Below are 10,730 nucleotides of genomic sequence, written 5' to 3' on the forward strand. Positions count from 1 at the left end.
TCAAATTCATTAATTATTCTCGGTAACGTTCACTATTGATGATCTGACACGGTTGCAGCAGCTCATAATACATCACGCCTTGTTGATCCCACCAAATGCACAACATAACCTTCCGTCCATGAATATTTCGTTTTGGCGTTGATGATGATGGCTGGCCGGGCTTACTCCATGGTTTTGGTCGTTTCGGATTGTCATAGTGAATCCATTTTTCATCCCCAGTAACTATTCGATGGAGAAATGACTTCCTATTCTGTCTTTGAAGAAACAATTCGCACATGGTTAAACGCCTTTCAAGATCTCTTTCTTTCAATTCATGTGGTAACCAGTTTCCGAGTTTTTGAATCATTCCCATTGTTTTTAAATGTTTGCTAACAGTTGATGGATCAACATTTAATGCCTCTGACAATTCCTTCAGCGTTTGACATGGATCTTCATCAAGTAATGCTTCCAGTTGTTTATCCTCAAATGTTTTCGGTGCATCTTCGCGTTCTTTATCTTTCACATCGAAATCACCATTTCTAAAGCGTTGAAACCATTCTCTACAACATCTTTCGGATGGAGCATGCTCCCCATACGCCTCCACAAGTAAACGATAACTTTCAGCTGCACTTTTCTTAACAATAAAATAATGCAGTAAAATTTCCTATCCACCTTCGTGGGAAAACCTCATTTAAAATTCGGTGTAGTCCTGCACCAAAATGAGAAGGAGCTCCATCATGTTGAAACCATATTTGCTGTAAGTTATTCGGAAAAATATTTTGTATGGCTGGAATTATTTCATCTACAAGTAATCTCTCGTACATTTGAGCATTAAGATTTCCCTCCAAAAAAACGGCCCTATCAAATAACCATCTATAATGCCACACCATACATTTACTTTTTGTGGGTATTGCGTGTGAGTTTCCCGCATCCAATTTGGATTTTCATCCGACCACAAACGAAAATTTTGATTATTAACCTCTCCTGTCAGTGTGAAGCTTGCCTCGTCTGTGAAAACAATTTGATAAAGAAAGTTGGGCGAGGCATCTATTAGCTCCATCATTCTTGTACAGAAGCGCAAACGAAGCTCATTATCTCCATCTTGCAATTCTTGAACGTACTGCAGTTTGTATGGATGTAATTTATTTTTTCTTAAAATTCTGTAGACGGATCTGGGTGTAATATCGTGAGCTTGAGCTGCTCTTCTAACAGACATATGGGGATTTTCAATAAAACTCTGCAGAACATCAAGTTGTTTATTCTCATTACTTGCAGATGATGACCTGCCTGATCTAGAGCGATTGCTTACAGTACCGTACGGTTTCTTGAAAACGCTGTATTGTTTTCGAAACAGTGGATCTATTAATATGACGATTCGGAAAAGTGTCATTTGTTACGTTCAGAGCTCCGTGAGCTCGAGGGAAGGGCGTAACACACGCCTCTCGAGTTCTGAGACACTCGGTCTCAAAACTTGAGTCGAGCTGACTGAGAGTTCCGGCTGTAGGGTCAACGACCAAGGTCGATTTTACCCTTAACTTGGAACAAGTCTGCTTGTTGGTCCCTTTTTAGGTAAGAGAACTGAATCTCTTTTATCTGGGATAGGATCTGTACGACCTGTTGTGGGAAGGAGATTGATTGAGGTTTATTAAATTAAAATGATTTTCCTTTTTCCTTAAGGAATTAATATATTATATTTGTAAACTACAAAAAAAGAAATATATTAAAATAATAAAAATGATTTTACTTTTTCTTTAAGGAATTAACATATTATATTTGTAAAATATTACGCAAATAAAATACATAATAAAAAGAAATACATTAAATTAAACGCAGATAAAATACATCTAAATAATTTTAAAAATGGTGAAACTATTTACAATTATGACAAATATCTAAATTAAGGGTGATCTAGAAAGAAATCTTGTATGAGGGACGCAGGGATTAGGACGGGATACTGGCGGTTCCTGGTAATGAGAGGAACAACGGTGTTAGGGCCGGAATGGACAAGGGCGGCCCTTAAACTAGGAACGTCGATGGAATCAGGTCCTAGGAGAATAGCATTGGGCGGAAGGGGTAACACAAAGGTGGGAAAAAGATTGAGGATGTGTTCTCGAAAGACTTCGAGACCACGCTCGTAAAAATCCCTCAACCCTTCGAGAGAAGGAAAGAATTGACCTGTGGTTAATGGTTCTGGGGATGTTCGTGGAGGAATAGGTTCATCCAGATATTCTTCAAGATCTAGTGAACCAATAGGTGAGTACCATGGTGAGGAGGGAACGGGAGAAGGGCAAGGAGAAAAACGTGGGGACAATATCTCCGAGGATGAGAAAGAAGAGTGAGAGAGTGGTGATGATTGTGATGGTGAACTAATTGAGGGGAAATCAGAACTAGGGGACCGCGAACTTCTTTTGCGCGGTGGTTCGCCCGAAGATAATCGGTTTCCCTCTATTGCGTGGGGTTCCCGTGGGTTATTTTCTGACGAGGAACTCGAGCTCTCGGATCCGCGTTTGGTGGAAGCCACTTAAAAGAAAGGGACAAGTCACGTAAGTTTCCGGGGAATGTCTGTCGGACGGAGGTCTCCGCGAAAGGAATGGAGAACGATAACCGCGGGTGAAGATATTTTTACAGATTGTTAGTAATATAATGAAATTCGCTTACTTCCTTGATGTTCAGCGTTGTGGGTTGCCAGTTCTCCAGACCAAGGAGACAGAAAGAAGGCGAGGCATTGATTTTTGGCACACGTCCGTTTATTGAGATTTGTTTCCGCGGATTTTTCAGAACTCCCACACAAGATAATAGTTACTGAGTGAGTTCGTGAGTGAGTCTCTGGGCAGATCGTTGTCTTTTTATATGCGTTCAAAGGACCATGGGGAATGCTATTTCTTTTCCGGGAATTCACAAAAAATTGTTTGCGCGAACCATTGGTTATCGCTTATAATAATTTACTTGGTATTAGCGGATGGGTCTAACACTTGCTTTCGTAAATCAAAGAAATCTCTTGCGGTATTCTTTGATAATTGTTTTCGCGCGTCAATTGCGATAGTTAACCTTTTTAACCCCTAGATGAATAGTTTTTCGAACGTCGCGGTAACGAGACGATTGCTTCATTAGCCCAGATTTAACCATGATTTAAAGACTTGTTTTGACCGGATATGTGCCAAATTTCACGGCTCTGATGAGAGCAATCGCTCAGGAATCAGTTAATTATTTCTTTTCCGGGAACCGCGATATCTCTCGTCGTGACCTCGAGACCTCCGCTCACGCGTAATCTTTTTCGCGCGTGGCAACGACGTTCGCTGATTTAATCTTATATAGAATATTATATAAAAATCTTTTTAAGAATATTTTACTTTGGCAACGAGGAACCGTGGAGTCTACTGGACGTAACACCCCCCACCTTAGACAAATATCAGGGGGTACATGATATTTGCAATGTGTAATAAAGAAAAGGTTCCTTGCTTCAAGTGGTCTCTTAGGTAGTATTTATCGCTGACTAGTATTACGCAAGGCTAATAGAGTGATAAGAAGAGAACAGTATGTGGTGTTTATGCATATCTCTTTCCTGATTAAAAGAGAACATTATCTAGTGTTATATATATATATATACACTCACTCCCAAAAAAAGCGGTACACTAAAATTTAGGGAAAAATTTACCAACCTTCAAATGATCATAACTTGGTAAATATTGAAGATAAAAATATGTTCAAAAATGCAAAATGAAGCTTCAAGTATCCACTTTAAGAATATTTGAATGGCAATTATGGCCGGCCATTTGATTCAAAATGGCGGATGACAAAATGAGAGGATGCAAAAGTGATAACCGAAAGTCCGAGTTTGTGACGGTGCATGGCGTGAATTAGATATCGCAGCCTAATGGGACCAAATGCAAATGAAAATATAGAGTGTTATCTTTAAAATGCTTTTTACCGAGCTCGATGCGATCATTTTTCGCTGAGTTGTGCAACTTTAAAAAAGAAAACACTCTGTTAAGTAAATTTGGAGTATCTCAACAAAAAATGATCGCATCGAGCTTTGTAAAAAAGCGTTTTAAAGATAAAACTCTATACTTTTATATGCATTTAGTCCCATTGGGCTGCAATACCTACTTTACACCATGTGCCATCACAAACTCGAATCTTCATTTATCAATTTCGCATGCTCTCCCTTTCCGCCATTTTAAAAAACTCGTCGTGCACAATTTCGATTTAAATTGCGAAAAGTAGGGTTTCAAAGCTTTAAAACCGTTTTTGAAATTTTGTGCTAGGATAGTTAGGTACCGAGATATTCAATTTCGAATTTGCAATATCGTCGATTCAGCAAGGCCTAAGGAATTAGAAAACCCTGCGGTTCGTTTAGTTCTTTTATAATTCCAACTGCTGCGTTCATTATTCTTTATACTCCAAATCCTTCTTATGTGGTGTGTGCTTGTGTGGGTGTAGGCGTATGTAGGTGTGTGTGTGTGTGTGTGTATCACAAGGATGAGGACCCCGTGGTTCGTCAGTTTCACAGTAATTTAAGACTCCAAACCCTCCTTGTGGGGTGTATGTGTGTGTGTGTATGTCACACACTGACGAACCACGGGGTCCTCATCTTTGTGATACACACACACACACACACACCTACATACGCCTACACCCACACAAGCACACACCACATAAGAAGGATTTGGAGTATAAAGAATAATGAACGCAGCAGTTGGAATTATAAAAGAACTAAACGAACCGCAGGGTTTTCTAATTCCTTAGGCCTTGCTGAATCGACGATATTGCAAATTCGAAATTGAATATCTCGGTACCTAACTATCCTAGCACAAAATTTCAAAAACGGTTTTAAAGCTTTGAAACCCTACTTTTCGCAATTTAAATCGAAATTGTGCACGACGAGTTTTTTAAAATGGCGGAAAGGGAGAGCATGCGAAATTGATAAATGAAGATTCGAGTTTGTGATGGCACATGGTGTAAAGTAGGTATTGCAGCCCAATGGGACTAAATGCATATAAAAGTATAGAGTTTTATCTTTAAAACGCTTTTTTACAAAGCTCGATGCGATCATTTTTTGTTGAGATACTCCAAATTTACTTAACAGAGTGTTTTCTTTTTTAAAGTTGCACAACTCAGCGAAAAATGATCGCATCGAGCTCGGTAAAAAGCATTTTAAAGATAACACTCTATATTTTCATTTGCATTTGGTCCCATTAGGCTGCGATATCTAATTCACGCCATGCACCGTCACAAACTCGGACTTTCGGTTATCACTTTTGCATCCTCTCATTTTGTCATCCGCCATTTTGAATCAAATGGCCGGCCATAATTGCCATTCAAATATTCTTAAAGTGGATACTTGAAGCTTCATTTTGCATTTTTGAACATATTTTTATCTTCAATATTTACCAAGTTATGATCATTTGAAGGTTGGTAAATTTTTCCCTAAATTTTAGTGTACCGCTTTTTTTGGGTGTGAGTGTATATACGTATAAGATAAAATCAATACTTATCTGTTAATGTTATCTTTACAGGAGAATACACGAAAGATTGGACCGCATGGAAGACGAACACAAGTAAGTGTATCATACTTTCTAATATATAACACAATTGCTAACTTTTCTTTATCTTTCTTTATCTTTGCAGAAAAACGAATACCTTACTTCAAAAAATGTTAAAGTGCTTGGAACATCGCAACGGTATAACGCAAAAACCGGTAAGCTTTCAAATATCATCCTTGCCATAAATGGATGAATTTGAAAATATCGACGAAAAAACTTATTTTGACGTTGTAAGTAAAAAAATTTTTAATTGTTCCTTATTATCATCCTAATATAATGCACACATATTAACATTAGCCTTCAATATTTCGTTTAGGTGAACTATTTTCGCTATATCGGTTTAATTTGAAGGAAGCCGTGAATTTATGCTTAAAGGAAAGCATAAAAGACTCACTGGCACCATCGTTCACTTGGTGGGGCCGTGAAGGAGGCCAACGAGCGTTGTACAATGCTCGTCTTACAAGGGCGATTTACGGTATAATATATTTCATTTCTTTACATATATATAATTGTTGCCACTATAGTCCTGTCGTCCATTAATAATAACGTATACCTTGCATGTTTGTTTTCAGAGGCAGTGTGCGGTAACCAGCACTTCAATAAACCAACGCGTTCAGAGTTCCAGACGCACATGAGGGAAGCCCTTCGATCAGCGAAGGAAAGATTAAGACACAAGCTGCGTGGACCACGAACGGAGGCAGCTGACGCCAGGAATCACCGTCGGGATTTTTGGAGCGACGAACAGCCGGAGATGGAAGAAATTGCAGCAGATGCAGCACGTGAAGAATTAAATTAGATACGAAATCACATCTCGCGCCACACTAGGGTACCTACCATGAGATTACATAATTCAATTCAATCGGATAAGTCACGGATTGATAGCAGAAACGATTTGTCCGTTTATTTGCCCATTCACTATTTTACTATAAATGAAGTGCTTGTTTTCATGAGATGACTTAAGAATCATTTTATCTCATGGCAGAAATGTTTTCCCCGCAATGACGTATATACCTAGACCAAGCATTCCCATAGCTTGTAGGCGAGGGGGGGTGAAGCCAGAGGATGGCAGTTGAAGACAGAGTGAGAAGTTGCAATGGGATGCATGCTTTCTCTTTCTTCATACAGAAAGCAAATAGCCGACCATTTGTTTTCTGTATGATAGAAAGAGAGAGCATTCATCCCATTGCAACTTCTCACTCTGTCTTAAACTGCCAACTTCTGGCTTCACCCCCTCTCGAGAATGCTTGGTTTAGGTATATACGTCATTGTTTCCCCGGGATACGGGCCCCGGGAAGTCTTTCGAAGATTTTTCCCCTTCCATGGAAAATAAAAACGAAAAAACTTTCAGATGGAATTGCTTCTCAATCAGAAACTTAAAGAAAGAGAGGAAGATGCGTACAACTTTATTGTATTATACTTCTATTTATATTATGTCATAATTTATGTTATGTTAAAAGTTATGTTAAATGTCATTAAGTAATGTTATATTATATTATTAAGTATAAAAATAGTATATGTATAAAATGGATATTAAGGTAAATAGTTTTTAATAATTAATATAAATAGTTTTAGTATATAGAAATATTAATAACGTCGGTAAATAAATTTTAATATATTTATAAATTATTAATAATATACTATTAAATTTAATTATGAAATTGTATCTTTAATTATAAAGTAAAGTAAATATGTTAAATTTTATTATGTTTATTTTTTTATAAATACCACGTATTAACTAATAATCTTTAAAGTTTTAAATACTGATCTATACATATATGACGTCACGTTTGAACAGCAAACCTTGCTCGAGTTTTGGCGACAATTTGGCGTCAACTTATGTCGCGCAGATCTTGCTCGCGTTTTGGCGACAATTTGGCGACAACTTATGTCGTGCAGACCTTGCTTGCGGTTTGGCGACAGTTTGACGTCAACTTATGTCGCGCAGACTTTGCTCGCGGTTTGGCAACAAGTTTACATCGAGAGTATCAACAAGCTTTGCTCGGTATTTGGCGACAATTTGGCATCAGGTTACGCTTGCAAAGATTGTTATATTTCTGCTGACAGTTTGTCGACATTGGTTGAATTAACAGGGTTTGAATCAAATTTGGTGCCTGGTTGCTACCAAACTGCGTAGCAAGTATTTGGCAAACTTTGATTTAGCAAGTTTGGCTATCTGGGTTGCTGCTAGGGGATAAACCACCCTTCCCACAAGGAATAATTGTGACGACGAGTAGGTGACGAAAGTCTAGTCACATGTTTATCTATAGTCTGATCTATCTATCTAAAAGCTAAAGCTAAAGCAGAATACTATTATTTTTTTGTGTATTTTTTGTTTTTTATATTTTTTTTATTTTAAACTATAAATTATTTTCATTGTTTTTTATAGCTTTTTCCAGTCATTTATCGCTCGCATTTCGTTTATGTATATTTTTTATTGTTTATAATCTTTACAGCAATGATATTCAAAAAAGACTCATGGAGTGACTAAAATTCGAGACAATTTGAAACAATAGACAAATTATCAAAAAATGTTAAAATTTTAACACTTCCTGCAGGAATGACCGGAATGATTCAACATCTTGATGTCTTCGGTTTCAGGATCTGGAAAAATTATATTAAATATTTTTCTGATATAGTTCTTATGTATAAGTACAATGTGAACTTACATTTGCGAAACAACATTATTATACTTCAATTGCTTATTCATAACCAATTACCTTCTCAGTTCTCGGTTTATAAATGTATTTAAATATTCGTGGTACAAAAGCGGATATTTACAGAAGAAACCACCTGAGTTTGATAATCCCGTAGATTATTGCTTTAAAAATTATGAAACCATATGTGCGTCATGCAATAATATAGCAATTATAAAGTGTTCTTGGTGTGCAAATTCTTTATGTATTAATGAATTTTTTTTAATATCATTGCTGTAAAGATTATAAACAATAAAAAATATACATAAACGAAACGTGAGCAATAAATGACTGGAAAAAAGTATTAAAAAGCAATGAAAATACAATTTTCAGTTTAAAATAAAAAAAATATTAAAAAACAAAAAATACACAAAAAAATAATAGTATTCTGCTTTAGCTTTAGCTTTTAGATAGATAGATCAGACTATAGATAAATATGTGAATAGACTTTCGTTACCTATTTGTCGTCACAATTATTCCTTGTGGAAAGGGTGGTTTACCCCCTCGCAACAAGGGCAAAAAAATCGGACATGTAAGCTTCATTATTTAACATAAAAAACATTTTAAAATAGCGAATGAAATTATTTCAATACAAAAAAAGACAATTTCATTTTAAGGGGTGATTTACCCCTTTATTTTGGTATTTTCGAAAAAAGCAAAAACACGTAACTTTTATTTTTTTATACTCTTTAATTTGGTTTTTGTTTCATTAAAATCAGTTACTAATTTCTTCTGTTATATTAAAAAACTATAAAAATAAACATTTTTGGGGGGTGTTTTACCTCTCGCAACAATGATGTATGGAAAGTCGAATATGTAAATTTCACTATTTAACTTAAGAAATATTTTGCAATTAGTTTCATGTTGATCGGTGCATTGCTTCTATGCGAAACACCATAACGACTGCCTAATACCCTCAACTATGGGGGTCGATTTCACCCCTATAATGTTGACCATTGCCGATAAAAAAAATACGTGTCTATTATTTTTGCCTATTCTACAAGTGTACAAGGTTTCATTGAAATCGACAAATCACACAAAGGTAGATTTACTTGTAAGTGATCTTCACACCTTTAAAGAAGGCTGGAGTGTTTAAAACTCTAAATGAAAAAAACATTTCAGAATTTATTATTTATTGGCACATGGCAAAAGTAAAACACCCCAGTCTTCCACAACTTGCACTAAAATTGTTACAACTGCCAGCATCCTCACCTCAGATTGAAAGAGTATTTTCTAATTGGTCGTATGTTCATTCACAAATTCGCAATCGTTTGATTTTTGAACGGTCAAAAAAACGTCTGCATATACAGGGTGTCTCGCGTAAGTTGTCCAATCGCTCAGCTGCAGGTAGATCTCGTTAAGTTGAACGAAAAAGTCTTATACCATTTTGCATTTTGCACGCAAAATTTTGAGATATTAATGAAAGAAGCTGAGCGAATCGTTACGCGCGATACGGCGCGAGGCGGGTAGGCGGGAATAGTAGGCTAGCCGCGCGCGCGACGCGGTGGCTGCGAGTATCGGGTTACAGCGGCAGGCGGAACGACGCGTGGACAATAATTTCTCGGCGTCTCATTCACGCGCACGTGTTGACAGCCTCGTTCGCGCGCCGAGAATGTGTTGTCACACATTTCTTTTTTATACAGTTTTCAAGTTTTATTAATTTATTAATATTATTATTATTACTATTACTATTAATTATATTAATTTATTACTGTTATTAATTAATATGGTTAATAATATTAATTGATATTATTACTCAGTATTTTCGTGCTATCTTTTCCACACCACCTGGCGGTAGATAGCATGGCGCGTTTTTTTTAAGTGGTTTCCCCAATAGGCCTAATCCACTCTAATTACTTAATGTAATAATTGTTCGAAGTGCCGTCCTCCCTCTTGTACACAGATTTCGGCTCTTCGACCAATATTGCGCGTCGCACGGTACGCCATGTCCGGCGTGATGGTATCGAAGGCCGCAACAATAGCTTCACGGACTTCTTGTTCTGCACCATCACGCCGGTGCTCTATCGCATTTTTAATATACCCCCATACGAAATAATCTAATACATTTAAATCAGGCGACCGTGCCGGCCAGATGATTGGGCCACCTCGACCCATCCACCTGTCCGGAAAACGCGCGTCTAAAATATCTCGCACTTGCCTGCTGTAATGTGCAGGAGCTCTATCGTGTTGATAAATCAACTTCTGCCGTATGTCGAGGGGAACATCTTCAAGGAGCAATGGAAGTTGATTCTAAATAAAAGCCACGTACAGTGGTCCGTTTAGCCGCGGCGGAAGAAAAGTTGAAATAAAAGCTGAAATAAAAGATGTACTCACCACTCGATTTCCAATTACGCCAGCCCAAACATTTATGCTCCAACGATATTAGAATGCGCCTTCTCGAACGGCGTGCGGATTTTCTTCTTGCCATTGCAAGAAGTTGCGTGAATTAAACACGCCGTTCGGTGTGAAGGTGGCCTCGTCCGTCCACAGGATGCAGTCGGGGAAGGAAATATTC

General features: G+C 37.4%; 1 pseudogene; it reads left to right on the forward strand.

The window, feature by feature from the left end:
* The first annotated feature begins 1,949 nt into the window (after positions 1-1,949).
* Positions 1,950-6,318, forward strand: LOC113563031 (annotated as a pseudogene).
* The last annotated feature ends 4,412 nt before the right edge of the window (positions 6,319-10,730 follow it).

Source organism: Ooceraea biroi, chromosome 12 (assembly GCF_003672135.1).
Source record: "Ooceraea biroi isolate clonal line C1 chromosome 12, Obir_v5.4, whole genome shotgun sequence".
In the NCBI taxonomy this organism is placed as follows: domain Eukaryota; kingdom Metazoa; phylum Arthropoda; class Insecta; order Hymenoptera; family Formicidae; genus Ooceraea; species Ooceraea biroi.